This window comes from Lampris incognitus, chromosome 17, assembly GCF_029633865.1.
Source record: "Lampris incognitus isolate fLamInc1 chromosome 17, fLamInc1.hap2, whole genome shotgun sequence".
Lineage (NCBI taxonomy): Eukaryota > Metazoa > Chordata > Actinopteri > Lampriformes > Lampridae > Lampris > Lampris incognitus.
Genome location: NC_079227.1, coordinates 21017192 through 21032055, shown reverse-complemented (window position 1 = coordinate 21032055; position 14864 = coordinate 21017192). Strand labels below are relative to the sequence as shown.

The 14864-nt window shown below is 43.0% G+C and overlaps 1 protein-coding gene across 1 annotated transcript in view; it reads right to left on the bottom strand.

Annotated features, from left to right (window-relative positions):
- Window positions 1-7849, bottom strand: part of tbkbp1 (TBK1 binding protein 1) — an 81662-nt gene extending 73813 nt beyond the window's left edge. The window contains exon 1 of the mRNA XM_056297190.1: window positions 7593-7849. The gene's annotated coding sequence lies outside the window, so the exon portion shown is untranslated. The remainder of the gene's footprint in view (window positions 1-7592) is intronic.
- Between the last annotated feature and the right edge of the window lie 7015 nt (window positions 7850-14864).

The window sequence follows — 14864 nt, the reverse complement described above, 5'->3', positions numbered from 1 at the left end:
GTGCCACGACCAGGACACATACCCACATCTGGTTTCCCACCTGCAGGCATAGCCAATGCCCAACCAAGCCGGAGGTAACACGAGGATTCGAACCGGCGATCCCCGTGTTGGTAGGCAACAGAATAGACCGCCACACTACCCGGGCGCCCCCGGGAGAGCCTTTTTTTATCGTCACTGTGCCGTTTGTGGGGCCACATATGGCCTTTTCTCTTGGTATACTGAGGTCACTGCTCTGGCCTGCGGATACAGTGTACCACTGTTATGTCAGAGGGAAAGGTCAATAAAAGTGGCGAGCGGGGGATGAACGGGAAGCGAATAAAGTTTGCTGAAGGGAAATCGGGAGGGCCTGATGTGAGAAGCATGTAATCTGAGAAAGGGAAGATCGAGGGACACCACATGTCTACTGTCAAATGAATAAAATCGCACCTCTTAAAAATTTAATTGGGTTGCATCCTTGAAAATCTGATCTGAATCCAACCAGGAATCTTAAACTCACTTAAAAATAGATCTGCTTGGTTTGAAAGAACAGCAGCAACACTGCAAATCAGGAAGTGATAGAGTTAAGAGGGAAGAATGGAAAAAGGAAGTACAATGAGAAAGCTGTGTGTATATCTGTTACGTGGGTGTGTGTGCGTGTCTGCGCTCATATTTGTGTTCTTCAGTTTGCGTCAATGCTACTGGACCCCAAGCAGAATGACCAGACTCAAACTAAGAGATGATGATTTATGTTGGCATTGTCATAATGACGTTGGAACACTGGTGAACATGCTATACCACTGTGACACACTGGTACACACACTATACCACTGGGACACACTGGTACACATGCTATACCACTGTGACACACTGGTACACACACTATACCACTGGGACACACTGGTACATATGCTATACCACTGGGACACACTAGTACACATGCTATACCACTGTGACACGCTGGTACACATGCTATACCACTGGGACACACTGGTACACATGCTATACCACTGGGACACACTGGTATACATGCTATACCACTGTGACACACTGGTGCACATGCTATACCACTGTGACACACTGGTACCGCTGTGACACACTGGTACACATGCTATACCACTGGGACACACTGGTACCACTGTGACACACAGATACAGGTGCTATACCACTGTGACACACTAGTACACATACTATACCACTGTGACACACCAGTACACATGCTATACCACTGTGACACACCGGTACACATGCTATACCACTGTGACATGGTTAAGGACTTATGGAGGGAAAATAATATCTTTTATAAATGAACTGTTCAATGTCTCCCTGATCAAGAGCCAGGCCTTTGTATGACAGGTATCATCCCTAATAACAACTGAAGACACATGGTTTCAGTAAATTGTGATGCTAGTAAAATGAGAACGCTGTATGTATATCTGGTGTGTGTGTGTGTGTGTGTGTGTGTGTGTGTGTGTGTGTGTGTGTGTGTGTGTGAAGTCTTTGTCCTTGTTATTTCTTGAAGGTAACGGAAGAGCGTTCCTTGAGGGACTGTTCAGTGGCGTTGTCAAAGCTTTGAATCGACACGGTGTTTTTCTCTCTTTTTCAACCAAAAAATGTTTAGCATTTGTTATGTTGCCGTAAACGTGATTAGAGAAATCTGGTTGGCACTGGATGGACATCTCCTAAGGCTCTTGGGAGCTGACTGTCTGTCACTGGCTGGACATTGGATGCTGGTTGCTTTTCCCAGATTAAAAAATGAAAGGAGCCCTGCCACGCTGTGTGCTCATAAGCCAAACACTCTTATCAGTCTTACTTCAAAAAGAGGCTCTCATTTCCATTTTATGCCGGTGCGCCTGAGGACATATTATGGTTAATTGGATTTCAGTACTTGTTTTATGGAGACTGACTGACGTTTAGTCAATAGCCATGCTCGAAGACACACAGTCTGGTTAGCAATCTCCTGGGTTGCTAGCTAGCTTCTGCTCTGGCCTCGAAAGGTGACTTTTTGCAGAACGCTCCTTTTTGCAGATGACATGAGAGTGAACGGCCCCTGACTCAACGCAGGAAAACGCTGCGTTTTTTGCACACTCGATGTTCACAGTTTGCTGTGAAACAAACACATCTGACACAATCCCACGTTGCAGTTTCTCTGACTTATGCAAGAGCCTGACAACTTCTCAGACGTGGAGCAGATTAAAGGAGCCACTTAACAGTGGCTGCTTAGTCAACACAACAGAATGAAGACTGCAGCAGGAGGCGGGGGGGGGGGGGTCTGAGCTCTTATAAGAAATAGTGGGTGTACAGTAACTTTAAAAGAGGGGAAAACGGCGGGGCATTGCTCCTGATTTCCCGTTCCTCGTTCCTCTCTTTCTTCCCCTGCCTCCCATCACCCCTTGTGACCCTTAAAAGCTGCCTATGAATATTCCATCAGCAGGGCCTCTGCTCTCCCCGTTCATCTGCTAATTCTGTCAGTCTAAGTAGCTTACATAAATGTTCACATTTACACACATGCACATTATTCTAAGTGGCTTACCCTCCCAAAGACATCAATCAGGGATGATATGAAATCAGAAAGGGGGGGGGGGGGAGAAAGGCATTGAAAGAACAAGGAATGCGTTTCATATAGTACATCGGTGAGTCATGTTTGCACTGTTTCTTGGCAGGATTATCTCTTAAGGTGCGTGGATATTCCGCATGAAATGCAAAGGACAGCATAAGGGTGGTCCGATGTAATGTGTGTCGGCCCTCAGAAATGAGACCTGGGAGAGAGATAAATTACTTTAATATTCTAATGTCTAAAGCATGGCTTTTGAGTAACCCATCAGAAACCTGAAGGCCAGGCAGAATCTGCAGGGGTGGCTATTCATGTGGCTTCAGGGGCTTGACTAATAGGACGCTATCCTCCTGTCATGAACACGCCTAGCTAATTACCATCAAGGGTATATACAAAGTCAGTTACATTATACTTTGATTTGTTCTTTGTTTTAGTAGCATGGACGGGGTTGCAGAAAGGTGATTACTTTCCACTGTAACTGATAGTAGAGCTCTGTGTTTGGGTGCTGATATGTGCTGCACACGAAAATTAATTTCTCCATGACTCACCTGAAGAAGAGACTCAAAAAAAAGGTGCCCACGTCATCAGGTTTAGAGCGGGGCCCCTCATTTCAGCTGTCAAGAGACTCACTTTGTAGTAGATAGAAACAGTGAGGCAAAGCTAAGCAGCAGGAAATTGTCGAAGGGTTCAACTCAGCCTCCAACTTGTGCGTTCCCATACAAGCCATGCATTTTGCAGATTGCTAATTGTTAAAGAGTACAATTTGAACGTATTTTCTTTTATTTTCGTTGGCCCGTCAGTACGTTGGGAATGTCTGCAGCCATATGTTTTGCTGTGTTAGAATGCTGCAGAAATGTTAAACTGTAGAGAGGAAAGAAAAACTGAATTTAGAGACCTGGTTTTTTTACCTATCACCTTACATCCTCTTTCCATCATGGTGGGCCATGATGTCATTCGGAGCATGAAAATAGCTTCATGTAAATAAGGCCTTTTTTTTTTTTACTAAAAACACGATTTTGCTTTATATTATGAAATTGCTGCATTAAGAGTTTGAGACAACATAGACTCCATACAAATGGTTTCCTATGAGAACTGATGAGTAAAAGTGTCTCCTATTTTCTGCTGTTTCAACTTTATGCAAGCTTTACATGCATTCTCCCATGGTTGGTATGTGATTTTCAGATAGATTAGGTCGCATTATGCAGAACATTGAACAACAAGTCATGCTTAAAGCAGCTGATTCAATGATGCTCCACATTTTCCTCGGTGGAATACCTTATTCAACAGAGAGGGGGGGGGGAGTGCATTCCTTCTGCCCAGCAACTCAAATGTGCCATAGTGCTCTTAATCTATAATTTGTTTGTGTCCATACGCCCCCAAGCAACCCCCCCACCCCCACTGACACTCTCTCTCTGCTCGCTGAAAATTCCTCCGGCTAAATCAGCCTTGCTGAAGGTCAGTTGAGAAAAAAAACGAAAACGGAGAAAACCCAAGAGCTTCAAAATTAACTCACCAGGAGAAATCATCTGCAGGGTGGGTATCTCTCCAAATATGAATCCCTCATAGCAGCGACACAGACCGCTTCCTGCGCCACTTTTACCCATCATGAAACGCATCACATGCATTGTTCATGTACGGTGATCAGCATCTCTGAGGTCTGAATAATGTCATATACTATATATATATATATATATATATATATATATATATATTAGAAGGTGTTGGTGTTAGAGAGACACTGGCCTTTCAGATGCAAAGATGATGGGTTATAACTATAGGATTTTAGGCACATTGCACATTTAGCCAAATCTAATGAGGTCCTCCATGCCACTTTAATCTAAGCTGCCAGCTGTTGTGAATGCCTCTACTTTGGTTTTTTAGGTGCAAAGCACCTCAAGAACCCACCTTCTAACTTGGGGCATTGCAACCCCTCCAAAAATGCTGTTGATTGAGTGCATCTAAAAATATATGCTACTGAAAGATGTTAAAGAAAATCGCCATTTTAATTACATGAGGGTTGAAGACCATCTCTTGCGGTGGATTATCCCTCAGCCTCTCCCTCATATTCTATCAGGTAGGATTTCACAGAAACACCATCAACAGAAACAGAGATGCATGTAAGACGTGCTCTATCACCTTTAATGTGCTCAAATCAATATTTTGATAAATGTTTTAGCATGTTTCTGATGTGTCACCTTGCTTTTCGGGGTCGTTGATTACCTAAAAACATGATTCAGACAAGCTAACGTTAGCTCTGTTGATTTGGTGCAAAAACTATCTATTGCGATGACAATGTTAAACATCCATACGGGATGTTATGTAAATTATATGCAACATTTGCAACTCGGGTGAAAATGTGCAGGCAATACCAAGGCCTACCTCAATTGCAAACTCAAGACAATGATCGCATATCATGCTGTTCACAACAAAGTCTTCACAACTATGGCACTATATGACCTTGTTTAACTGGGGTCAACAGGCTGCAGTTGGCCTTGCATCATGACCTTCTCTCATCCCCAGTCAGCTGTAGAAATGTAATTATTTGTCAATATGACAAGAAAGTACAAACATAGCCCCACCTAAAAGCTCAGTTCCACGGGAGACCAAAGTCACCAGCATACATTAACCTCACTTAGCCGTGCACGGCTCGCGTAAACAGCATTAGCAACGCTTTTCAATGCATAAACCCACAACTTTATGTAAGAGCTTGGAGGCTATCTTGCTGCCATCTGATTTAAAAGCGTGAAACACTCCCCTCTCTCAAAAAACAACAACAACAGCAACAACAACACAGCAAACGAGGGCAGAAAAACAAGCCCAAGCCCATGAGAGACTGCACATCAGCACAGTAGCTATGTGAGTGGTGATTAGCAGGTAAGCTAATGCCACGATTCCCTCCCTTGAATTATCTCCCTCAGACAAACCCCGGTGGGCATTGGCATTGACGGGAGAGGCGGATACTGCAAATGAAGTGGATGGTAATCAACTCCAGTCTGAAGACCAGTGATAAGAGGTCTAGACTGGTGGCTGGATGGCTGATCTGTCAGTCGGATGGATGAATGAGTTGATGGGGGATGAGGAAGCAAGAAGGCAGAGGAAGCAGTGCATTCTGCTGACCCAAGGTGTCAACAGTTATCAAGTTTTATTACATCAGGCATATTAGTCCCCCCCCCCTTCCCCACATGATTTGAACGTCAACTTCCCCTAGAGAGGAACATCCACAATGGATGACAGTGTTGTGTGTGGAGAGACTCCCCAGACCTGCCACAAGTTTTATTTCTAATGCCAGCTGAAGTGAGTAGTGTTGTCTTAATGAAAGCAACACTTTGGATAGGTTTTCGTGCTATTCGGACTTGCCTTCTCGATGTATCATTTCAGGGAGGTTTACAAGTAGATCTCTATATTTTGCCTTGTCCTTGACATAACAAAAAAAAAGTCCTCTGCTGATGTAAAATTCCATCTTACAGTAAGGCTAAATAAATGATGGGGTTCCTCCTAACCTAGAGTGTTTAACTTCATACTGTGTAGAAGTGACCCGCTATTTCCTGATTTTCTGTTTCAATAATTTTCACATCTTTTTTCCCCAAATGTTTTTATACTACTACATACATGTCTTGTGTAATGCGCTTTTGTTTGGGTGTAGGATGTGGCGGTACCTGTGTAGTTTCTAACTTTACTGAGGTTTATGCATACATTTATATATGTATGGAAGTATATATGAAGGTGATTCTGATGTTTGGAGGTGAACTTGTCTTTTGATGTACAGGCTGTGACAAGACATTTCCTCAAGCAGGACAATAAAGAATCTCTGTCTCTCTCTCTCTCTCTCTCTCTCTCTCTCTCTCTCTCTCTCTCTCTCTCTCTCTCTCTCTCTCTCTCTCTCGCTCTCTAAATGAGCAACCCGCCAAGCTAAATTTTTGTGTAAACTTACTTGTCGACTGATTCTGGGTTGTACCACAGACACATTTCAGCACCGCGTCGCTTTCCACTCTACACTTTTAATCCCATGGCACTGCACAAAGTTGCTCGTCATTTCATTTTAAGCATCTTGTCCTTGCATCCCACGCTCCTCCTAAAACCCATGTGAATACAATGCTGATACTCTAAGGAAGGCAGTTGACATGTGCTGTGTCAGTGACTGAGAGGTGCGATAAACCTGAACAAAACATCTCAGAAATGACCAGTTTTGACCATGCTCGTTGTACATAAGCACAATAACATCACAATAACAACAACAGCAGCAGCAGCAAACCGTCTACTACGCTCTGAACACAACTTGTTATATGCCCATTTAAACAACAGAATATCATAATATTGACTTGGGCTGGTTATATAGTGCGGCCTTGGGCTGTTTCTAGAGCATGCCTAGAAAGCTGTGAGATGTTAGATGACCTCTTAACATGACCCCATACTCGTGGGGATAAGGCTAGGCTATCGTAATGTTTCTGTTTTTACGCAAACTATAACGTTACTTATCTGATCACTGTCTCGACCGGGATCGCCCCCCCCCCCCCCCCCACACACACACACACACACACACACATACACACATAACCGGCGGCGGCGGTAAAGTGGGCCCGTGTTCATCCGCGTCCGGAGAGCAATCGACCCAGCAGCGCCGGGCTCAACTTCAGCGTTTCCGGTGGCAAAACCAAGGCTCACGCCAGCCGATCCGACGTGATGCTGATGTTGCCAAAACACAAAGCGGTGCGCGTCTCCTTTAAGAAGATGCACCCGTCACTCGCGTTCGCCGCAAATGAATGGCACATTTTCTCCCGCAAGAACAATAAACACTGTATGTTGGCTTGCCGATCTTCTTCTTTTTCCCTCTCTCCCTCTCCCTCTCTCTCCTAACGGGACTTTTGAGTGATCTTCCAGTGTAGGCATTCGCACTGCGAGGAGTACTACTACTAAAACATGGCTGTGACGCGCTATAACCTCCCACTACGTCCAGTTTTGTAGCGTCAACGCTCACGCCGAAGATGCAGGCTGTTCCGTCTACTACTCCTGTATGTCCAGAAAAAAAGAAAGAAAGAGCGAAACAAATCAGGAGGATACTCACGCAGTCCCTTTGATCGATCCATAGATGCCATTGCTCCGGGGGGGTGGGGGGTGGGGGTGATGGGGCTGGGGATGGGGGCGGGAGGGGGGGGGAGGCAAGTGCGCCCCAAAAAGCGCCCGCTTCACGGTAATTATCCAAAGCCCGGTTCACAGTGGTCTCTGCTCCTCGTGTGCTCCCACCACCGCCACTATATCCTGCACGCCTCCCGTTACTGCTGTGTGACTGAGGCTCACACAGCAGTAACACGGAGCTCGGCTGGTGTGGGATGTTGTCGCGCGAACAGGAGCGTCGTTCTGTCCAGACGTGAACGTCGACGTCCGTATAGGCTGAGGCGCTGTGCGCGCCCTCTAATTAAAGACATGACACACCTGGGGATGGTTATCGTAGCATAACCTTAATCTGCGACGCGTCATAACGAGCGGCTGTAACAATAATAATTTTTTTTAAAATGGGATTAATAAATGAATGGATGATAGGGCACTTATGGGCGTTTATAACACAATCAGACTGCCGTAAAGATGTTAATAACCGTTTTGTCACTACGAACTAGTTCCTTCTTTCCTTTTTATTTCTTTAAATATGACGATTTAGGATACGCCTAAACTTCACGTTTAGTTTCAGAAATGTCAGGTTTAAATTCTAACACACACACACACACACATATATATGTATGCGCATATATATATATATATAATCCAGTGAGTCAAGTTAATTCTTTATGAGACAGTACAAGCCTGTTTCATGCCATTAACAATCATCAGCTGTCAATGAAACAGTGATGTGCATGACGAGGCAGGTAATATGTTATATTCTTTCCCGTGTAGCTTTATTGACAGCTGGTGATTGCTTATGGCATGAAACAGGCTTGTACTGTCTCATCAAGAATTTACTTGACTCACTGGATTATTTTGCTCCTTATTTGTTGAGCACTTTCCCTACCATTGAGTGTTTCTTTTAACAAAGTTTTATTTGTATATATAGATAGATATAGATATATATATATATCTATCAACAAATAAGGAGCAAAATAATCCAGTGAGTCAAGTAAATTCTTTATGAGACAGTACAAGCCTGTTTCATGCCATAAGCAATCACCAGCTGTCAATAAAGCTACACGGGAAAGAACATAACATATTACCTGCCTCGTCATGCACATCACGTGCACAACGTCCAGTGGGGAAGAGGGAGGTGCCTACATTCAAAAATTCAAAAACGTGATCGATAACCGTCCAGTACGGCGCGGGGGGGGGGGGTAGTTTGCATACAAGGTTAATGGTATTTGTCCATTGGCATGATTTATTTATAATAACAAAATAGATGCTTATATCTATGTCTGCAACTGCTGGCCAATTCATTCCTGTTATTCAATGTAGACATTTTTGGTTTGCAAATGATGAAATATTTTTCAGTTAGACATAGATTGCACGTTTTACTGTTGGTTGAAAATGCTTTGTTTTTAGAGAGAATTTTCCAGGTGGTTGAATAATTGATGTTTCTGTCCGCCAATGACCAAATGTACATTCCTTTTTACATTCCTTAAACGGTTGTTTCTAAAGTTACACGTGTGCATTAAACCTCTTTTTGAATGTTCCCTCTGTTAGACCGACGTGAGTCGCTATTTTGCCGTTGTCATTTCTCATCACAGTAGCTTGGTAGATAATTCCTTTCATCTGGCAATTTCTTTCGAGGGGGCATGAGTCGTTCACGCGGCAGTTGCAGTTGGGAGTGTCCATTTGTGATGAAGGTGTCATTGATTTGTTCATGATTCTTGTGTTGTGGGACGATATTATTTGTTGAATGTTAGGCATGCAGTTGTAACTAATTTTGATGGTGTTCTTATTGAATATCTTCCACAGTTGGTGGTCCGGGGTGAAGCACTTATCCAAAAGTTCAAAAAAGTGCTTTCCATTGTTTGTGGCCATGGTATCACTGTAGGGTGGGTTGTAGCAGGTGATGTTTCGTCTTCTGCTACGTTTGTTGATTTGCTGGTAGTCAGTATTTAATGGTGGGTTGTACTTGAGCTTAAAATTGTAGCCGCTCTTTTGTAATGCATCTTGGTATGGGGGTGTAGTTTGATGAAGATGGACTCATTTGATGATAATTTTGAGAGTCTTCTATTAATGCTTTCTGTGATGTTCTTCAAGATGGAGGGTGAGGGTGGATGGTTGCTTTCTCTATGGACATACTGCAGCGTGTTGTTGGGCTTAATGTACGCCTTGTATGTGCCATTCCTAAGGTCCATTGAGATGTCCATGGACCTTAGGAATGGCACATAAAAGCCATACATTAAGCCCAACAACATGCTGCAGTATGTCCACAGCCAAATACCTCCAGGGAGTGAGACAGGTCCTGAGGAGCCAGCTCAGTGGGAAAAATAAGATCCAAGCCATCAACACATATGTCCTTCCAGTCATCAGATACCCAGCTGGAATAATAAGCTGGCCAAAGGAGGAGGTAAAGGCCAAAGAATCAGGAAACAGAAATTCTTCACAATGCACGGAGGGTTCCACCTGAAGTCCAGCAGCCTGAGACTGCACGATAAGCAAAACGATGGGGGCCAGTGAGTGTCAGAGCCATTGTCCTTGATGAAACAAGGAACATCCACGAGAATATCAGGCAGAGGTCCCCAGGATGAACTGCTGAGGGAGTACCTCAGGCAGCAGAAGAAAGAGAGTAGCGACAAAGAAGAAGAGGTGGTATCATGGAAGACCAAACCCCTCCATGGGCTTTACCATCAACAGATAGAAGATGTAGCTGATATCGAGAAATCCTACCAGTGGCTAGAAAAGGCTGGATTGAAGGACAGGGGCTCTGATCATAGCAGTACAAAAACAGGCACTCGGCACCAGATCAGTTGAGACAGGGGTCCACCACACCAGACAAGACCCAAGATGGAGGTTGTTCAAAGATGCCCCTGAGACAGTCCAGCACTTAGTAGCAGGGTGTAAAATGCTAGCTGGAAAACCGTCTGCTGAAAGGCATAGCCAAATGGCTGGAAGGAATATCTGTACTGAATACAGACTGGAAGTCCCCAAGTCCAAATGGGAGACACCACCAAAGGTGGTTAGGAATGGCAGAGCTAAGATCCTGTGGGACTTCAAGTTCCAGACTGACAAGCAGGTGCTGGCTAACCAACCAGGCATTGTGGTGGTTGACAAGGAACAGAAAACAGCAGTAGTGATCGATATAGCAATCCCGAGCAACAGCAACATCAGGAAGAAAGTGCACCAGAAGCTAGAGAAATACCAAGGGCTGGGGGAAGAACTAGATCAGGCGTTGAAGGTGAAATCCACAGTAGTCCCAGTGGTAATAGGCGCAATAGGGGCTGTGACCCCCAAACTGGGAAAGTGGCTCCAGCAGATTTTAGGAACAACATCTGATGTCTCTGTCCAGAAGAGTACAGTCCTAGGAACAGCTAAGATACTGCACAGAGTCCTCAACCTCCCAGGCCTCTGGTAGAGGACCTGAGCTTGAGGAAGACACACACCACCCGGAAAAGGGTGAGAGCATTTAGTGTCTAATTTATGGTAATGTAAAATAGAATTTGTTTTGTGGATAACCGCTATACTTGGAGTGAAGAAAAAGCTGACCATTGACGATTATGTTTGGTGTAAATGACAAGAACATATCTTGAGGCTTATTGCATACTTTCCTGTTTTTCCACCTGTGACAAGTGATTGAGAATGAAATTTCAACATTATCATTCATCAAACTCAGAAAGCGAGACCATATAGTGAGAAATTACCAAAGCTGCATCGAAAAAAACTCTTGTTAATAAAGTGTCCTAAACTGGGTGCCCATCTAAAAGATATTTCCAAATCCATGTATTGGCTTTATGCCATCTCCCAAGATTGACCTCTTTCTCTTGCGCTTTTGACATTAATCACTGTTGGCTAAGCTGTTCAATTGCTATTCAAAATCATCTTTACTATGAATAAAAGAGTACATTATAGCTATGATGAAGCTGATAAAGGCTCATAATATTCAGACTTTTGAATACTTCAATCTTTTCTCCGACATTAATGGATGAATAGGACATGAATGGGGAGATTATCATCCCGCTCACATCTGTCCCAGATTTTCCAGTCAGAACTAATTGATTATTAGGTGGCATTTGGAACACAGCTCTGGATTTCAATTCAGTACATTAAGGGAACGGAATAGCTTTGAAATTCAAAAACTATTAAAAGAAATCTTGGTACGATGAGGTTGTATCCAACCCATCAAGAAAACAATTGGCAGTTTAATGCTCCACTATGAGCACTCAATTATACTCAATTACATTGTCATTTACATATTAACTGACTGAATATAAGGTCATGCCAACCCTGCCGGATGGATGACCAGAGCTTGGCATGTGGGGAAAGGAATTTTCCACCAGAGCTGTTGTCCAGTTGCTCCCTATTCAATCATTAAGGCGCTGACAAAATGCTCTGCCAATTAGGCCTGACAGTGCCTGGCGGTTTGTTGACAGTGGGGAGTGGGAGCTGGCTACTGGCAGGAATCTGGGATCATGGGGAATGGAAAAGTACTGGGGTAGCTGCCCCCCCCCCCCATTCATTTAGGAGTGCTCTAGACTCGATATGACACCGCGGGCCATGTGTAGACACGGGACAGCCGAGGAACGAGGAATGGAACAGAATTGAAATTCAATAAGCAAGAGCAGAACTATAAACTTAATGGGCTATGAATGTGCGGCAAAAAAACAAATATGTAGTAAAGGCTTATCCAACACGAAGTTGAGTGGATCACCACGAGGGTCGAGTTATGCATCTTAGAGATATTGCAAAGCAGTTTGGAGAAATTATACTTCAAATGGCATATGATGATAAAATGTTGACATATAATAGTGTGCTGACTAACCTGCAATCTTGCAAAATCTTACTGTACATTTCAACATGCCTTTTACACAGTCTATGCACTGTTGCCCCACAGAGAAATTGTGGAATTGTCACGAAAAACCCTGCAACATAAATGCAAAACAGTTTCATGGCGGGACGTCCACATTGACTGTTAGAGTCTCTTTACTTTTGGTCCTGATCTAGAGGTCATTTTGCTTTTCATCTTGAATGAAATGAAATTGTATGAATTAGACCACTACTATATTATTTTAGCTAGTTTATGGTTAAGCATATAAGCTAATTTACTTGTGGTTGAAAACTACATGCAAAATGCATCACAATTTAGCAAACCTGTTGTTTTCTATATGGCTTGATGCGTACCTTGATAAATGCTAAAGCCTTACAGTAAATTTTGCAGCTATGTCTTGATAAATGCTCAATAATCCAGGTAAGGAAATCCCAGAAAGTTGAATCAGTTCATCTGGAATTCATTCATTCTCCCAGTAAATGTTGTGTCCATATGAACTGATTCAACTTTCTGGGAATTTTGCTACTATATTGTTAGATAGGAATGCTTGAATCCTTAAACCTCTTGGCCAGTAGACGTTCATCTGGGTGGCTAGTAGATTTTAGGGGTTACCGTGCAAACTCATAAAAGGACTGCATCATTTTTCTTTTCCTAGAAACATGCAGTGGGGTTGTCTACTAATTTTTTTCCTCGGATTTTCCATGAAAGGAATTCTGAGAGACAGGTAAGGAAGTGGAGACACAAGAGAGAAATTTCCCGGAGGGATCCAATCCAGGCCAAGCAGGACATTTGTGTAGTTACAGAAGCAGCCAAACATAAGCATTCAGTTATCTCTGAGAAATAGCTTTTGTCATTTTTCTACACATCTATTTGGCTTGCAAGAGATAACTAATGCCTTTTGCAGCTCACAACACATCTTTAGCATTTGACACTTTCTGAAAAGTAGTTGAATCTTTTTGCCACAAAGGAAGCCTAAACTGAAATCAAGGCCTTTATGCAAGCAAAACAAAACAGACAAGAAAAAAAACAAAAAACCTTAGTGTGGGAGTGCATTCAACACATCACTGCCTAAGAGCTGGTGTACTAAGTTCCTGCAGAAGGTTTTTAAGCCTACACTAGTAAGTTGTGCAAGGGTGGGTGCTTACTTTCAAACTTGGTTTTTATTTTTATTTTTAAAAAGGGGCGGGGGTTGTGCTGGTATGTCACTGCAATAACCAGTGACCAGTTTCTATCACAGGTATTTCATCAAGCATAAAACCTCCGGCAGGCTACAGCAGTTCACATGAGATTATATTGCATGATTCAGTGAAGTTGCCCCCTATGAGATCTTGGAAGTTTTCATAGTTCATGCATCTCACACAAAAACAGCTGCCGCTCGAAAACATGACTCACATTCATGTATTCATAGCATTTTTCAAGGAACACCTTATTGTCATTCACTCACTGCTGGCAAACAGCTGCTGAATTGAATACCGTGATTTCCTCCTTCACAGATGTCTGATAGCAAGCGTGTTTGTTTTTCCCTTTAGATGTCTAATTTTAAAAGTACAGCCACATTCAAATTAGTCTCTAGGGACTTTCTGCATCTTCATTTATTACTTTTACATCTATGTTTACTTATCGCTTCAAAATGTCCTGCTCATGAAGTGACGGAATGGCAGGGTCCCTTGAGGACAGTCCACACCTTATTGACAAAGCCATTGGTTATGCAATGGGGATTTCATCAGAACACAGTGTTCTCTGACAATGGTATTTCTATTCAAAACCATGGGTGGCCACTTTCCAAAAAATCATGCATGCAGGGAAAATTTGTGTCCGTTTCTTTGAAGAGATGGGAACAAATAACAGATAGTATTTGAAAGAGTTATCACTAGCAGTGCCCATGGGCTTATGTGCAGTGAAATAATGTATTTACTGATTGATTATACCGCTTACCATCCCCTCATTGAATAAATAAATAAACATGGTTATATTAATACTTATGAAACAGAGTGCACACATGCTCAAAGTCTTACAGTAGGGTTAGAATAAAGTACCTGAACCCAGTATCTTTCAGAGACGAAGGTTCCTTTGGCAGACTAGAAGCCTAGTAGAGAGTAAACTAGTAGCAGAGTTTGGGCTATATGTGCAAACTCAAAAGGACTGTATTATTTTTCTACACATCTACAGTATGTGCCTGAGATATGGAGCTTTTAAGCTTTTCATCCTGAGACATTTAAGCCTTTCATTGCCAACAAAGAAATCCTGAACATATGTGAAAATTGTGTACACAACTGTGGATAATAAGGAGATGTCTAATTATCGACAAAAATGTCACGGAATACTTGGGTCTATCCTGGTAAAAATTTCCTCCACCTCTTTATCAGTTCATGCAGACATAAACATGAACTGGTCTGAGATCTT